The following is an 18,826-nucleotide window of genomic DNA, read 5'->3' on the forward strand; positions in this document are numbered from 1 at the left end:
ACTATAATTTGTCACATGTAATAGACATTAGCCAAAATGACTTTCTAAACACAAATTTTTAATTATTTAAAATACAATGAACTTAAGAAAATCAGCTTCCTAATCATAGTCTCCACATCAAGAATTCAATGATTGCCTGTCTTGTGTAGCTTGTGACTATCATCTTGGACATAGGGAGTATTTATGTAGTGGTAGAAAGTTGTTTTTTTTGTGGTACTGAATGTGAAACATCTAGAGTCAATATGACATATACTCAATAGATAATTATATAGTAAGACATTATAAGTGAAATAAAATGGTATTTTCCTTCCATAACCCCTAAATTTGAGTTACAAATATGCAAAAGTATAGAAGCAAAATTTTTTTAAAAATTAGAATAATTAAAAATGTACATAGTTTATTAGTATACTTAGAATTGAAGAACTTGAAACCTTTCCACTTACTAGATCTGAATGTGTCATATTTCAAATGAGATACTTCATACAATCTACATCCCCCTTTCTAGCTCTAGAATCTGTCTCATGGACAAATCACATTAATTCTCTTACCTTTTTACTCAAAGGACCTTTAAAGTGATACTTCAATTAGTATTGCCTTAATGCATTTGTGTTTAGAAGGAATGTGAAAAATACTCCCCTTAATTACATTTCCATTTTTACTCTACAGTATATATTCACTTCTACTAATTTTCTTCTTACATTTCCATCTTTATCTTGAAAGTACATATTTACTTCCTACTAATTTTCTTCTATCATTCCTTACAAAATTACTAGATGTTGTATTAAAGGAGAAGTAGGAAAGATTTCCTATTCATAATAATTAAAATTTATTACATACTGCTCCCTACTCCAATGTCAGGGAATATTTTACAATGATCTTTAACTACAGGAGATGACAAGATAACAACCTGCTTCCCATTTCTTTTATTTTTGTTTTGCTGTTTTCTTTTGCTTCAGTATCACCAAAAGTATTTTAATTAGAACACGACTTTTCCAAAATATTTAACAACTGCTCAAACTATTGTTTTTAACTGGGAAGCCATAAATTGTCTGAGATTTTGCTCTCTATTTTCATGTTCATGGTAATTGGAGTTTCACAGATTCCAGCATAAAATGCAAAACTATTGAGTAGGTGACAAAGAGCAAAAACATTCTTCTTATATATGCAAAAAATCAATAGACCCATGAAACATTGTCCTACAACAACAAAAACCTTATCCATGTTATAGCATATATGAAAAATAAAGAATTTGAGAGATTTTTAATCAGGTAAGGACTGATGGTCCTTACACAATGCAATCTGCCCAAACAATCTCCAGATTTGAGCATTTCCAGGTATTCATGCCCCCTTCCCGCAAAAATCAGTACAGTTTCTATCTTTCTTATCTATTTTTCAGCTTCATAAAAATATTTTATGCTGTAAAGTTAGAAAGAGCAGATGCTTATTTAACTCACATTGAAAAGTATGGCATGAACATGTGTGCAATATCCAATAACCTTGTTTATCTGGCATCATAACAAAATCAGTAACATCACAACTTGAAGGAAAACAAAATGATAGCTGTAGTGGTTTAAATATGTTTGGCCCAGGGAGTGGTACTATTTGGAGATGTAGCCTTGGAGTAGGTGTGTCCTCTTCCTAGCTGACTGGAAGCTAGTCTTTTACTGTTTGCCTTTGGATGAAGATGTTCTCAGCTCCTGCTGCACCATGCCTGCCTGGACCCTGCCATACCCCTATCTTGATAATAATGGACTGATCCCATAAGCCAGCCACAATTAAATGTTGTTTTTATAAGAATTGCCTTGGTCATGGTGTCTGTTCACAGCAGTAAAACCCTAAGATAGAAATTGGTACCAGGAGTGGGGTATTGCTGTGATAGGCCTCTGACCATGCCTTTGTTTGGAAGCATGCATGTTTGAGGACTTTAGAGTTTATAAACTGCGGAATATTTTAAGTGGAGCTTCATGAGCCACTCTAGTAGGAATATAGAAGACTGTTGCTGTGAGTGATTTGAGCATGCAGAACTGGCCCAAGGGGCTTCAGTGGAGAAGAATTTCAGTACATGGCCTACAGACTATTTCTGTAATATTTGGGTGAAGAGTATGGCTTCATTTTGCCCTTGTCTGGAGTATGCCTGGGGCTAGGGTAAAGAGATTTATACTAATTGCATTAACAAAGGAAGTCCCTGAAATGCCCAATAGACTTTGTTCTCTGGTTAAGTCTCATGAAGAGTACTTTAAATAAGCATAGCAAGCTGAGAAAGGAAAAATATGAAATATATATTTCAAGTATTAAAAGGGCACCAGGAAGTGAAATGGAGCTGAATCCTGTGTTCAAGGATATTAAATTGAATTAAGGGAGTAATAACCTTGGGGCAAGATCCCACCCATCTTTGTTTAGGTCCAGGTATTGTGGAACACGCCTTTAATCCCAGGAGACAAAGCCAAGCAGATCTCTGAGTTGAAGACCAGCCTAAGAAAGAACAAGTTCTATGTGGAGAAAAACTTAACTCCAGGCATAGTGGTACATGCCTTTAATCCCAAGAGATTAGGAGAAGGAGATCTCTGAGTTCAGGGTCAGCCTGGGACAAAGCAAGTCCCAGATCCAGTTGTGGTGGTACACACCTTAATCTGGGCCACACACCTTCTGCTGGAGGCCTACCTAAAGACACTGGAAGGAGGAAGATTCTCACTTTTGCAACTGCTGATGTAGGACTCAAAGTGAGTCTTATCTACCAGGAGATACCACCACCCCCCACCACTGCCAGGTGAAACAGGAGAATGGAGTTTGATGCAAATGCAAGAGGTTTATTTTCAGATGAGTTGGGGTCAACCCTTAATCAGCCCCTTGTGGCAAGTGACTAGAAGGCGACCCCAAATGGCTATAACAAGCAGCAGTTTTTATATTTTTTTAGGGGTACAGGTTACATCAGCAAGGTTATAGTTTAAACTTGTTGGCCAACCATATTGACCTTTGAATCTATTGGCTAGCAAGCATGAACAGATTATAACATGCATTTGAACTCTATCTGAGACCAGAGAGTCAGGTGACTATCATTCAGTACATTCTGCAATTTTTCAAGAATGTTCCTGTTCCTACTGAGAACTGTGGGTAGAGAATGGAACGTGGCCTAGCCTTAACCTGTGTAGATGTAAGGCTGGCAAAATCCTCTAGGGTCTTTCATTCCCCCCTTTTTCTTGTACAAGCTCCAAACTTGAAGCTACACTCAGGGGTCTCTGGTGACTAACTCATATTCTTCAGGTCCTGTCCTCAGGGTCTCATATTGTTGTCACAGGACCATAAGCTGTACTGCACCTATTCTCTCTTTTATGAAGGCTATAAGCTTGTTCTATACGCAGGGTCCAAAGGTCAACAATAGCAGGAAAACCGGATATGGATTTATCCAAGGTGGATATGAGGGTAGTTAATCAAGGGGAGGAGTTAAACCAGACTTGAATCAGCCCTAACTCTGCTCTTTCTCTCTTCCTTTTGGCTGGCCCTTCTCTCACCTTGGTCATCTTTATACCCCAATTTGTACAACCTGAGTCCCCAAGTTTTTCCGTTTAGCCATCCGGTTGCTTCTTTGCCTTTCTGAGTAAATCTGATTATTATTGGGTTAAAGGTGGTGTTTGTACAGAAGGTATCCCAATACCATTGGTCTCCCTGGTAGGGCCCCTCAGTAGTATAATTCCTTTTTACTGTGATCAAGTCCCAAGAGGAGAAAGGGCTCCAGTAGGTGGCTCCTGTTTTCCTATTTCCCCAGGCAGCTCAATAAAACTGATCTGGTCTAGACCCCTGAATCAGTGAACTTCTGTCCGGTTTCTTCCAACTCGAAGGCAAATGTAAATGGGGGTCCCCAGCAGGTAATACCTCCATGCAGGGAATGCACATCCTATCTCCCCTGGCAGCCCACCACAGCCCAGATCCCTCATTTGCCATATGAACAGTTTGTTTCCTCCAGTACTCCCATCATGGGCGCTGCCACCAGCTGGAAAAGCAAGGTCAAAAGTGAGGTTGGGCCACCAGTTGTTGAGGGGTTTAGAGGCCATCAGGGAGGTGACCTCATATCTAGTTACAGTGGAAACCACAGTCCAGGTTTGACAACAGCAGGGGTTCCCAGGGAACAGGGCAACTGCAGGTTTCACCTGGAACACATGCACCCAGGCTGCAATACTGTTCACCTTAAGAACTGTGGGAATGGTTAACAGCACCAGAAAGGGTCCCTTCCACCAGGGTTCCAGCAACTGGGCCCAATGTCTCCAATGTAGACCCACTCACCAGTCTGGAAACAGTGAAGGGTCTCTGGCATTCCTGGAGCATAAGGCAGACAGTTTGGGCCAAATTTCTTGTATTGACTAAAGGGCTTGGAGCCTCAAGAAGAGGTTCCTATCAGTGAGTTGGGATACCTCCAGGGAGGGCCCAGTGAACACCAAGGGAGTTGGGGAACCAAACAGGATCTCAAAAGGGGTTAGGTTAAAATGATAGGGGATGTTCTGGCCTAGAAACAGGGCCAGGGAAAGACCACCATCCAGTCAGCATCAGTTTCCAATGTCAATTTAGTTATGGTCTATTTTAGGGTTCTGTTCATTCTCTATACCTGCCCTGAGCTCTGGGGATAGTATGCAGAATGGAGCTTCCAATTAGTCCCCAATATCTTTTCCAATCCCTGACTTACCTTAGAGACAAAAGCAGGACTGTTGTCCAATCCAATTACCTTGCGTACTCTGAACCTTGGGAAATTTTTTTCTTATATCTTCTTGGCTGCCACAATAGCTGTTTCCTGCTTGGTGGGCAAAGCCTCAACCCATCCAGAGAAAGTATCTACAAACACTAGGAGATATTTGTAACCATATTTTCTTGACTTGACTTCTATGAAATCTATCTTCCAATATACCCCAAATCGTTCACCCCTAGGTCTCTTGCCCTGTTTGCTCTTAGCTGCATAAGCATTTACATGCTGACATACCTTACACTGATTTACTGTCTCTCTGGCTAAAAGCCCAAGGTCTATTACATATACCCTACATCCCTTGACTGCTTGGATGAGCTTCCTATCTCCTAAATGATTCCATTTGTGCATTTAGCCAAGTGAGTCTTTTGCTTGTTCCCTGGGGAATATAGTTTTCCCCTCTTGTGTGTGCCAGTCCTTCCTCCTCTTTAGTAATAGTTGGTGGGGTGGCTAGCAATTTGGGCCTTTTCTTCTGCTATATATTCTAAGTGAGGCAATCTATTAGTTTAATCCCATTTCCCAACGGGTGTCTCTTACAGGCCCATAACTGGGATAGGTTCCTGCATAGCCACTTCTCCAGCCACCGGATCTGCCTGGTTATTGCCCCAGGCCACTGAGTCTCTTCCTTTCTGATGCCCTGGGCAATGAATAATACTCACAGTTGCTGGCTTCATCAAGGCATCCAAAAGATCTGAGATTTCCTGTTTGTTTTTTATTTCTTATCCCCCTTATGTGAGCAGTCCTCTTTCTTGGTATATAGCCCGTTAGACACAGGCTATGGCAAAGGTATACCTGCTATCTGTGTAGATGTTAATTTTCTTTCTGACCCCAAGTTCCAAGGCTTCAGTTAGGGCAATTAGCTTTACTTTTTGCACTGATGTGCTGGGAGATAGAGGTTCAGCCCAGATGACATCTGTGTCCCATGGTAGCACCTGCTCATCTCTGACCTTCATGAAGAAAACTGTTCCTGTCTATAAACCAGGTAGCCTCAGCTTCTGTCAGTATTTGACACTTGTGCTGTGGTGACTTGAAGTCTAGAGCGGGCAGCAAGATGGCCCATTTGAGCCAAACTCGTGGAGTATCTGGTCTATGTCAGTTGACTGATGGTACCATCCTCTCGGTTTTTCCATTCAAAGACTAAATATTCTTGAATTTGGGATACCAAGGTTAGGCAGAAGAAGCATTTTTCAAGTCTAAGACTATACCAAATTCTGGAAGGTGGTGAAGAACTCAACAGAGTGTAGGGGTTAGGCACAGTATGTCAGTCACTCTACCACAATTTACCTCTCCTAAGTTCTGTGTGATAATTGTTAGTGCCCAGCTTCTTAACTGTCAGGAGCAGTGTGTTCCAGGCTGAATGGCACTAAGCAACACCCCAAAGTGGAGGAGCCTGGAGATGTGTGGCTTCATTCCTTCTCCTGACTCACCCAACATCAGGTACTGGAGCACTGAGACAGGATTAGCCTGGGTCTTAAACTCCACATACACATATTGCATGGCCCGATTGCAATTCTTATCTATAGGCCTGTAAGCTCAGAGGGAGAGGGCCACTGTTGTATCACATGAAGTAGCCCTTTTGCTCTGGGTCCCCATGGCCTATCCAGGTTCTGAGGGTCCCTCCCCACCCTCCCCCCTTACTGGAGCAAGAGGAAGAGGGTGTAAAGGGACACTAGATGAGGGCTCAAGGGAGATCCTTGAGGAGGGGCTATAGGAACTGGGGCCATGGTAGCGGGATAAGGGGGTGGAGGATCCATCAGTATCAGATCCACTGTGGAAGGGTCCTAGAGGATGTTCTTTACTGACTTGTTGGTCTCTACAGGGTTCTTCTCCTTGATGGCCAGGACCTGTGAGAATCTCAGAGACAAAAAGTCTTTTATCCAAGAGGAGGGGTCCTCCACTAGATCCCTCCAGGTAATTATATAGGACAATTGGTCTGGATGCCTGAGGAATCCTGATCAAAAAATTCCTTCTTTTACTCTTCGATCCCCTGAAAATCAAGGGTCCCTACAGGTGGCCACCCTACTCTGAAGGTGGGCCATTTGGAGGAGCAGAGAGTAACTAACCTGCCCTTCTTTTTTTTTTTTTTTTTTTTTTTTGTTCTTTTTTTTTTCGAGCTGGGGACCGAACCCAGGGCCTTGCCTTCCCTAGGTAAGCGCCTACCACTGAGCTAAATCCCCAGCCCCTAACCTGCCCTTCTTTACTACTATTGACAAGTTTTCTTCTTTTTTCCTAACTTCCCTCCAGTGGTTAACTAGGATGTTCAATGAAGTAGATTCAGTCTGTCCCATGTCCAAATAATGTCAGTCCAAGTTCAAGAACGCAGAGAAAGACAATCAACACAGAGACAGTTCACCCCCACCACAGGCACAGAGCAAGACTCTGTCTGCTCCTAACAATAATTGAAGTCCAAGAACAGAGAGAAAAATAATCAACACACAGACAGCTTGCCCCTGCGACCAGCACAGAAACCAGGTAATCAGGCAACTTGCAGGTATCAAGTTTAACAGGTTCTAAAAGGAGTGGAGTTCTCTCTACTCCCTCTAGAGGGCCTGAAGTGTCCTCCGGACTCCCTACAGTCACAACGTCTGCCCACCACAATTGACCACACAGGACCAGAGGCTCTTTCAACCTTACAGACACTCACAAGCAAGCCAAAACAAGATAGACATCACAGCAACATGGATATAGACAACCAAGGTTCCTGGGATCAAGCTGTACCTCAGACCATCATTTCTTGAGTTCTCATGGGGGGGGGGTCTGCCCTCTTCTTACATTTGGGGTCCACGCACCAAATGTAAGACTCAAAGTGAGTCTTAAGTACCAGGAGACAACACCCCCCCAAGTGAAACAGGAGAACGGATTTCGATGCAAACACAAGAGGTTTATTTTCAGGTGAGTTGGGGTCGACCCTCAATCAGCCCCTTGTGGCAAGCGACTAGAAGGTGACCCCAAATGGCTATAACAAGCACTTTTTGTAATTTTTAGGGGTACAGGTTATATCAGCAAGGTTATAGTTTAAACTTGTTGGCAAACCATATTGACCTTTGAATCTATTGGCTAGCAAGCATGGGCAGATTATGGCATGAATTCGAACTCTATCTGAGACCAGAGGGTCAGGTGACTATCATTCAGTACATTCTGTAGTTTTTCAAAAATGTTCCTGTTTCTCCAGAGAACTGTGGATGGAGAATGGAACTTGCTCTAGCCTTGACCTGAGGCAGGAAGCTGGAACTTGGCCTAGTCTTGACCTGAGGTGGGTGGGTGTAAGGATAGTGAAAGTCCCTAGGGTCCTTCACTAGCACATCTGTTGGAACTTACTTCTAGAGAAGATTAACAACTCTTTTTTCTTTTCTTCTTTTTTTTTTGGATATTTTATGTATTTACATTTCAAATGTTATCCTCTTTCCAGGTTTCCCCTCTGGAGCCCCCTATCTCATCACCCTCTCCCTGCTTCTATGAGGGTGTTCCCCTCTCACCTACCCACTCCTACCTCACTGCCCTGGCATTCCCCTACATTGGGGAATTGAGCCTTCACAGGACCAAGAGTCTCTCCTTCTATTGATGCCAGACAAGGTCATTCTCTGCTACATATGCAGCTGGAGCCATGGGTCCCCTCACGTGTACTCTTTGGTTGGTGGTTTAGTCCCTGGGAGCTCTGGGGGTCTGGTTGGTTGATATTGTTGGTCTTCCTATGGGATTGCAAAACCTCTCAGGTACCTCAGTCCTTTCTCTAAGTCCTCCATTGGTCATCCTGTGCTCAGTCCAATGATTGGCTGTGAGCATCTGCCTCTGTATTTGTCAGGCTCTGGCAGAGCTTCTCAGGAGATAGGTATAACAGGCTTCTGTCAGCAAGCACTTCTTGGCATCCACAACAGTGTCTGGATTTGGTGTCTGTATATGGGATGGATTCCCTCTTACAAGCAAAAATGTTTAATTGGGGCTTGTTTATAGTTTCAGAGGTTAGTCTATTAGCCTAGTAGGGAGCATGGCTTGAAAGCAAGGCTGCATACAGATAGGCATGATATTAGAGTTAACTTAGAGTTACTCACACGCAGCTGCGAGAGTGACACTGGGCCTAGCTTAAGTATCTGAAACCTCAAAGCCTACCCCCAGAGACACAGTATCTCCAACAATTCCATACCTATGCTAACAAGGCCATACCTCCTAATAGTGTCACTTCCTGGTGACCAAGAATTCAACTCTATGAGTCTATTGGGGGGCATTCTTATTCAAACTATGACACAACTATAACAGAATCTTATAAATTACCAGATATAAATTAAAAATTAGTCACTGGTTTTCCTTTCTTTCTATTGTGTTGGTCAGCTTTCAATCACTATGATAATATACTGAAGAAAATCACATTAATGAAGGAGAAATTTATTTTCATTTATGATTTCAGAGATTTCATCCTGTAGTTGACTGCAGTGGTTTGAATAAGAAAGACCCATTGGTTCATATATTTTAATTCCAATTACCAGGGTGTGGCACTATTTGAAAGGATCAGAAAAATTAGGACATGTGGCTTTGTTGGAGGAAATATTGACATTGAGATTTCAAGAGCCCATACGGAGCCCAATGTCTCTGCATGCTATGTATCAGGAAGTAGCTCTTACTTACTGCTCCAGCATCTGCTTACATGTCACTATGCTTCCTGCTATGATATTAATGAACTAAACTTCTGAGATTGCAAACAACTCCCCAGTTAAATGCTTTCTTTTATAAGAGATGTGTTGGTCATTGTGTCTCTTCACAACAATAGAATAGTGACCATGACAATAGCAAATTGCTTTCAAGAATTTGGTAAGGAATTTAAATGACAGCATGTGGTTGAGCAAAATTTCTTACTTTATAGCAGCCAGGAAACAGAGAAAATGAAAAGAAAGATCCAAAGACAAATTTCACTGTTCCATATAGTGGTAATAGGCTAACCCACTCTGGCTCTCAGTGAGTTGAATGCATGTACCCACCCAGGAGATACCTCAACTGGTGAATCAGAAAGGCACACACACACACACACACACACACACACACACACACACACACACACACACACACTCCAGTTAATTTTAATGTGCCTTCCTTGACGAGCCCAAAGGCTGAACAGTTCTTATCCTTCCCACTGTTAACAAACACAAACTCCAGTGCTTTTAAGCTAACATTTCATCTCTGCTAACACAAACACAATTGAGAAAGTAGCCAGTGGGGCCACTTTCCCTGATTTTCACGTGTCAGCATTTCAGTGGGCCTTTAGTTCTGGTCTTTCTTCTTCCCTGTCATGGCAATCTCTCCCTTCCCTCTCCCCTTGTTCCTAGCCCACACAAATCCCCAGGTCTTGCTGCAGTCTACCTGCTCAGCCATTGGCTGTATAGCAATTCTTTATTGCCAACCAAATCCAACTGGGGGCAGAGACCCTCAGGGTTGTCCTTTGGGTACTGAATTGAGTTAAGACAGCATTAGAACCAACCCCTAACATTTCTAGGCATCACCCCCAATAATCTACTTCTCCAACTAGGCCTCAGCCCCCAATAGTTGCACTCCATATGAACACTGTGGTAGTTTGAATGAAAATGGTCCCCATAGGTTCATATGGGAGTGCAACTATTGGGAGGTGTGGTCTTGGTGGCATAGGTATGTCATTGTTGGAGGTAACGATCACTGGAGGTGGGCTTAGAGGTTTCAGATGCTCAAGCCAGGACCCATATCACTCTCTCTTCTTGATGCTTGAGGATCCAGATGTAGAACTCTCAGCTATTTCTCTAGTACCATGTCTGTCTGCCTGCATGCTGCTATGCTTCCCACTATGACAATAATGGACTAAACCTATGAACTATATAAGCCAGCCCCAATTAAATATTTTCCTTTATAAGAGGTGCCTTACTCATGGTATCTCTTCATAGCAATAAAACCCTAAGATGTGTGTATACCCACAAAAACCAAATTAAATAAAAATAATTTTAAAAAATTCCAGTAACATAAGTGGGTTACTTCTTTTATAGGTGTTGGGCTGTAGGGTCTTGTGGACTCTAAATGTCTCAGACTATTTCAAATAGTTTTGGTTACCCTCCAGAAGTTGAAAGTAAGACCCTATTGTTAAAAAATATCACATACTTGAGTAAAACATGAAGAAATCAAGCTGGTACTGACCTGAAAGCTTTATTTCTGCTGGCTAGCTTTCAAGATGCTAGAAAATGTTAAAATGTTATGTCCATTACTAGAGAAGAAGAGGAATCATCAATTTTACCCAACTGTGAACTGAACATACTACAGTAATGACTTAGCCTGCCAGCTGGTACAAGTATGACACAGATATCATAAGAATGACCAGTCACTTTCTGATTGGATTTAAGGCTCACTCCACAAGATAAAAGCCATACCTGGCACCATTACCAGACTAAGAACCTATAGTTAGTCAGGTTCTACATTCTAAGAGAAAACCTAGTACTAATATTCTGCTGAATTGATATGGTATTAAACTGAGCCCTGGAGTGGAGAGATAGCTCAATGGTTAAGAGCACTGACTACTCTTCCAGAGGTCCTGAGTTCAAATCCAGCAACCACATGGTGGCTCACAACCATCTGTAAATGAGATCTGATAGCCTCTTCTGGTGTATCTGAAAACAGCTACAGTGTACTCATATATAATAAATAAATCTTTTTAAAAAATAAAAAAATAAACCAAGCCCTAATGACTTATCATTATACACGTAGACTAATGTATCAACTTTCATCAGAGAAACTTCTTTATATAGTAAATAGTGATTAATACAGAGCTATACAACTAGCCAAGGTACAGAAAGTAAAAGACTTCAGACTGATTTTGCCTTAATGTATTACTTATACTGCAACCCCTCCCCGACACACACACACACACACACACACACACACACACACACACACACACACACAGGCTTAGGGGAGTATTGTGGAAGAGAAAGGAAGAGCTGTAAGGAGACAGTGGGTGGTTACAAAGAACAATGTCAGCTAAATACATCAGGACAGAGCAGGAAAGCTGCACATATAAGCACACAGCAGTTATGACAGCATGGAAAAGGCCTCATTCAAGCTCAAGCCAGACCAAATCCAACATGGAGAGGGGAGGTACACATGAAATCCTCCCTCTAGGTGAGGAGCTAAAGGCAGCTCTCAGCAGCTGGTAGAGGGGGGGGTCATTTTTCTCTAAGAGTGTTGCCTTTGATAAGTTGACTATATGCCAGTGGAAGGTCACACATCCATGTGGGCAGCACAAACTGGTCTTGATAGAAAAAGAGGACACGGAGTTGGGTGGGTGGGTGGGTAAGGGGACGTAGCTCTGGGAAGAGTTGAGGGTGGGAACATGACTGTAGCGGCTTGTGTTCTCAGGCTAATTATGTTATCCAAAAACCTGTTTGCAGTGTCCTACTTGTAGGACTGAAATTGGTCAATAAAGTTACCTGCAGCCAATGGCTAGGCAAAGAGACAGCAGCAGGACTTTTTAAGACACCTGGGAGGGACCTAGGAAGGAGGAAGTGGGGATTCTGTCATGACAAGGGCTTAGGAGATGGACCATGCAAAAGGTGCAGGAGGGAGAGACAGCCTACATGTAGGTAGTTACAGGGGGAAAGCAGTCTAAGCAGGGCTGCCCAGCAGGGTTCAGGGTAGCAAAGATGAAATATAGATTTAATAATTGTTAACTCAAGAATATCATAGGGGAATGTGTACTAGCAGAGAGGAGTTAGGGAGCAGCCCAACCATTGAGCTGGTTAGGACATATTAAAAATAAGGCTGCTTGTGTGTATGACTGCCATTCTGGAATCCAGAGTATTTGGTGGTAGCGAGAAGCGTGCCGCTGGTGGGAATTCAGAGCAGAACAACAAACTACTATTTCACATGAATATGAGAAAGAACATGTATAAAATGCTCAAAGGACTAATAAAAATAAATGAAATTTAAAATTAATAAAAGTATTATAGTGTAAGCCTGTGATCCCAGCACATGGAAGAGAGAGGCAGAGAGACCATAAATTAAAGGTCATCATTTGTCCTAGTAAATAGAGGACAGAATGGGATATGTAAGAGGCTATCTTAAAAAATACAGTTGAGGACTGGTCCTAGAGTTCAGTGATAGAGCATTTTTGTAAAATGCTGAGTTCAGTTCCCAGCATCACCAAAAGAAAAGGAAAATGTCTAAGTAAAGAAAATGAGAATGAAGAGTGCTTGTCATGAATGAAGCCGAAGAGAGACCAGGATGAACTAAAAGATCTGACAGATGAAAGATTTTTGATTCATATAAAAGATTTTGGATGTGGGGCACACAGAGAACATGGACTTGGGTGATTCTTTTGTAAGAGATTTATTAAAAGAGTTGTTAATGCCACAGACTGACAGAAATATGGCAGGGACATGGAAGAGAAATAGGCTCACATGGCAGAGTGGCAGAGTGGCAGAGTGAGTTAGGGTCCAGTAGAGTTTTAGAGGTAGGGGAACATGATGCAGATTGAAAAGTTTTCTCCACCTATCTGTTGTTGGAATAACCAGTGAGTAGTCAGTGAAAGAGTGTTTAGTGATGATACACATCTTTCTTGGCAGACCATTACCATCAGTCCACAGGGCAAGATCCTAGACAAACAAGTTACTTTAGTTGTAGAAACCAGATGACTTACTTCTACTTGCAGGAATTGTCACAGTTCATCCAAGACCACATAGCAATGGCTTACAGCTTTATAGCTTTACAAAATGGACTGGCCCTGGCTAACATCAGGCATGGTAATTTAAAAACAAACAAACAAACAAAAAGAAACAAAACAAACTAAAACCCTAAATATTCTACCATACTTAGAAGTATTTCTAAATTAAACTTTAATAATCATTTCCTACTAAAGGATGCCTTCCTTTCCTTTGTGATACCTTCAACTCAACTCTTTTTGATTCTATATTACTTATACCCAATTAGACTTTGCATATTAAATTTGCTTAAAAATTCTTCTCGAGCCCATCTTTCTCTCTTGTCCCTGTATCAATAGTCCTAGATCAGAGCTGTGTTGCTTCTCCTATATAGAAAAGTTTCCTTAAATAATCTCCTACCCAATTTGTGATTTACTAGTTATAGTAAGTTTCTCTTCCCACCCTGACTTATGCATCTCTACTTGAATTACTCATAAGCACTTAAGATTGCTAACAGCTAAACTTTAATGATTGTTCACCAAAAACTCTACACTTTTCCACTGCCCTCTATGTCTGCCATGTGTAATACAGTTTGCTCAAGTGAAGAAGCTGACTCTCAATTACTCTAAATAGTTCAAAGCCCGCTGTTGAATCAATGAAACTTCTGTCTCTCAAACTACCCCAAGTGGTGAGTTTTAGGTACTATCTTGGCTAAAACATAGAGCCTTGTTATTTTTCAGACATTAGCCTCTGTGCTACTTGAAGGTATTTTCTAGATTTAAAAAAAAAAAAAACAAAAAAACATCTACAATCAATTGACTTTAATTAAAGAAAACTACTCTGCCTTTTCTAATTTCTTAGAAAACCTTAAGAGCAAAACTCATGTTTCATTTCACACATCACATTAAATTCATCACACTAAAAAATGAAAAAGTATTATACCTTAAGCAATCCTAATCTGGTTGTAAATTACACTTGATGTTGCAATGCTTCTTCCTGGGTTAGCTGTGGAGAAAACTGACTGAGGAATGACGGCTGTCATCTATCACACTGTTTGCACTGCCTCCTGCTTCTCATTCCCTCTACCACACCGAGGCTTTTATAAACAGATAGGAAAGCAAATCTAATTGTGTTAGTCCCTTTTTAATGCCTCTCCACAGGAGGTAATCACCCTCATTGTGTGGTTACACTAGGGAAGACAAAGACACAGTGACCTCAGATAGAGCATCAATAGACCAGAGAAAGGAATCCACCCAATCCATCCTGGAATACAAAGAGTTTCCTCTGTTTACTTAAGGGAGCAATAACAATAGAAAAGGAGCTCTACCGTGGGATCTGGGTGTGGGTGTCCTCCACTAGCTCAACCTCTGACAGCAATGCTACAGAACATTCCCAACTTCCAGTAAATCTTCCACCTCCAGGACTTACTAGCACTCCCAAGAATACTTGCAGCTGGGGCAGGATCAAGTGGTGAGGAGAAACTACCCAGAAACACTTTTAACAGCCTCATTTGCATTATCAAAGGCCTACCTACCAACTGCATTGTTCTGCTTATTTTGTTGGAGGAGAGACTAGGTGTTCTCTTAGCTCCAGGTTACTCCTTATCCTTAATGGTGATGATCTCAGCGAGCTGGGCAAAAGTAGCTACAAAACAGCCCTGGTGATTCACATATCTTTACCTCGTTTATAAGAGCTCAGCATTGGCTACTTTCTTATTCCTTCAGATGTCTATGCCAAAGTTCCAGAAACTGATAATCCTACCTCCACCTTTTCTCACACTTTCCCCTCCTTTTGATTTAGCTAAATTTGCCTCTTCAAGACTCAAATATCTGTCTCCAACCTTAAAAATAGGTTCAATGCCCTTCACATACTTTCCCCAAAGATCTGGCATCTAATGATTAATATTAATCTTATAGTTATTGACTATGAAAAAAGAATACGTAGTCATTTTAAGGAAAGCTATGTTCAATGGTTGCCAACTTTTCTGTTCACTGGGAGCCTTTTCAAGACACTGCATTTTAAAGTAGTCCTAACACAGCTGGCAGCTTTTGTGCCTATTGAGTTGAAATACCTGCTTTCAATGATTGCAATTATAGTAATCATTACCGCAGCACCTTAGGGGATTCCAATCTGATAAGAGAAACCAGAAGGTACAGGGTTGCAGGAAGAAGCTTGATTATGTGGGGTTTTTGTTTTTCGTTTTTATTTTTCTGTTGTTGTTGTTGTTGTTGTGGTGGTGGTGGTGGTGGTGGTGGTGGTGGTGGTGGTGGTGGTGGTGGTGGTGGTGGTAAATGGAATTTCTGGTGAGAGTCCTAAATTATTTCAGGTTTATAATTGAAGGGAGAGTGGCCATAAGCAAATGTTAATTGTGTTGGAATTTTTGACTCTCAGTTGGTAAAAAAGCTTCACCCAGACTTTGCTATACCAGTTCTTCATTCTTCCTTTAAATGTCTCTCTTTTATGCATTCCCATTGGATCTTCCTTGTAAGCTTTTAGTCTCATATGCAGGAAAGTTTTTATTGGAGTCTGACATAATTCAGCAAGATAGGCAAGTAGGGAAGAGATTTATGCTGTGTGTGTGTGTGTGTGTGTGTGTGTGTGTGTGTGTGTGTGTGTGTGTGTTTTATTATTGTTGTTTTGTAGGTTTTGTTCATCTGTCTTTTGAGACAAGGTTGTATATAGCCCAGGTTAGTTCCCTCAGCCCTCATTCCAAAGTCAGACTGACTGTGTCTCAAGTTTGTCTAAAATGTTTGTAGAAAGATGATGGAGCTAAAAAATCCTAAGTGATTAATTAGCCCTTATACGTAGCTTCCTGGCAGGGCCAACACAATCCCTTCCAATTCATGAATAGAATATATGTTTCAGGTTCCCTAGGAAAAAATGGTTATATACAAGGAGACAAAGCTAGTACCTGGTACCTATTTGAGTGACTGTTACAGCAAAAATGAAACATTTTGGAGCCCAACATTTTGGTACCAAAAATGTTAATGCAAAAACTCCACTCTTCCTTCAAAGGGAATAAACATACTTTATTTTGGAGGCAAATATGAGCAACCCAGGAACACAGATTCAGATTACCTAAAAATACCTTTTTTCAGTGTGGTAATAACTCCACGAGGTTTTATAATAGTAGGACAAAGATAGACATAAATAAAGTCGCCTTTAAAGTACATTGATAGAAAGATCAGGCAGGCAGATAACAACAAAGGGAGAAATCTCTATTTCCAGCTTCACATCCTTTCTGACGACGCTCTTTATTGTTGGTTCAGTGAAAGGTAGGGGTCTGTTTGTACATTCCAAGATGATTACCAGAAAGCACAAAGACAGAGTTGGGCAGTGAATGGAGTCAAAGATAATTTGGCTCAAAATCTACATTTATGGGAGTTCTAAGAATCCTGAGAACTGGTGTGACATTTTTCCTGGGCACTTCAGTTCATAACACTAATTGTATTTCACTGACTACAGATAATGTCCCAGGCACCATGTTAGCATTATGTTAATCCTCCATAAACTTTGAGATAACAGCTAACATCTGTATTTGTGACAAAACTGAGGTTCAGCAAGTTTGCATGGCTTGCATAAGGTTAAAATTGTATGAACTGGTAGCTAATGATCCTCTCCATGTGCACCGAAGGCAGTGAGTCTGACCCTCTCAACATCAAATGCATTGCTTATGCTATAAAACACTCAATGGCTGCCTAAAACGCCATGCTTTCAGGATATATGAAGAAAATACATTTCTAATAACAAAAAGTGGCAGGGAGGAGGAAGGGAGGGACTGGGGATCTATTGAATCTTTATAAGGTCCTGATGACAAATCAAGGTTCAATTCCACAAGGTTCCCCTTGGGGAGCCAGTGAATTTACTAGGCTGATTTACAGAGCATGGGTGAGGGGTTATGAATAGGAGCTTTGGTGATCCTATAGCAATTGTACTATAAGGGATGTACCAAGACCCAGATGGAACCTGCTTTTCATAGTTTTTTTTTTTCCAGCCTATATATTTTAGCCCCTCCCTGAGATCCTGAAAATACTTGCAGTTAGGGCAAATTTGCACACAATTGATTGGAAAGAGTACTCCAGTGAGGGTTCAATGATCTTCTCCACATCCTCTTCCTTTGATTGATGTGGGAGAGCCCAGTCCACTGTGGGTGGTACCATCCTCTGGGCTGGGTGTCCTGCGTTCTTAAGAAAGCAAGCTGAGCAAGCCAGTAAGCAGTACCCCTCCATGGCCTCTGCATCAGCTCTTATGTCCAGGTTCCTGCACTGAGTTCCTGTTCTGATTTCCTTAAGTGATGGACTACAATATGGAAGTAAGTGTAAGCCAAATAAATCCTTTCCTTCTCAACTTGCTTTGACAATACCGCAGTTCTATAACAGCAATAGCAAGCCAAAATAGGACAGGGGGCAGAACGAATACAGGACTTAGGGAATGGCTAACAGTGTTGTGAAATGCTGCCTTTAGGACATGGTATAACCATGCACACATAAGCTCATAGCATCTATGATTGTCTGTACATGATCGAGACAGCAAATAATTTTGGCATGGATGGCAAGGGGCTCCCAAGAACCCAGTACAGACAGCTAAGGAGATGTTGGCAAGTGATAGCTACTTCAGGAATGAAATCCCCTTTTGCTTTGGGGATGTTGCCACTGGTAGGTTCTCCGTCCCTAGTGGATGACTCCATAATCAAGCACACATGGGTATCATTGGTTAGACTGAGTGGATTTTAAAAAGGAAGACCTGAGTTTGGAAGGGAGATATGATAGGGAGACTTGAGAAAAGTTGAAGAGAAGGGAGAGATGGATGTAACCAAGACACAGAGTATACGTGTTTGAAATGGTTAAAAAACAAAACAAAACAAAAAAAAAAAAAAAAAACACATTTTTCAGTTTTTAAAATTTAAAGGTTTTAAACGTGTTTTTTTAAAAAAACTAATATAATTACATTATTTTTCCTTCCCTTTCCTCTCTCCCGCTCATTCCATGTACTCCCCTTGCTTCCTCTCAAATTGATGGTCTCTGTGGTAATTTGAGTAAAAATGGCCCCCATAGGCTCATATATTCACCAGGGAGTAGAAATTTTTGATAACATTAGAAGGATTAGGAGGTGTAGCCTTGTCAGATTAGGTGTGGTCTTGATGGAGGAAATGTGTCCCTGGAAATAGGTTTCAAAGTTTTAAAAACGCAATGCCAGCCTTAGTACTTGTCAAGCAGGATGCAGTTTCTAGCTATTTCTCTAGCACCAAGCCTGCTTGCCACCAGGATCCTTGTCATGATAATGGACTAAGCCTCCCAGTTAAATGCCTTCTTTTATAAGAGTTTCCTTGGCCAAGATCTCTTTACAGCAATAGAACATTGACTAAGACAGTCCCTTTTTCTTTAACTGTTATCATTGCATCTGTCTGACTGTTTGTCTGTCTGAATGTCAGTCAATCTATCTATCTATCTATCTA

Source organism: Rattus rattus, chromosome X, assembly GCF_011064425.1.
Source record: "Rattus rattus isolate New Zealand chromosome X, Rrattus_CSIRO_v1, whole genome shotgun sequence".
Classification (NCBI taxonomy): domain Eukaryota; kingdom Metazoa; phylum Chordata; class Mammalia; order Rodentia; family Muridae; genus Rattus; species Rattus rattus.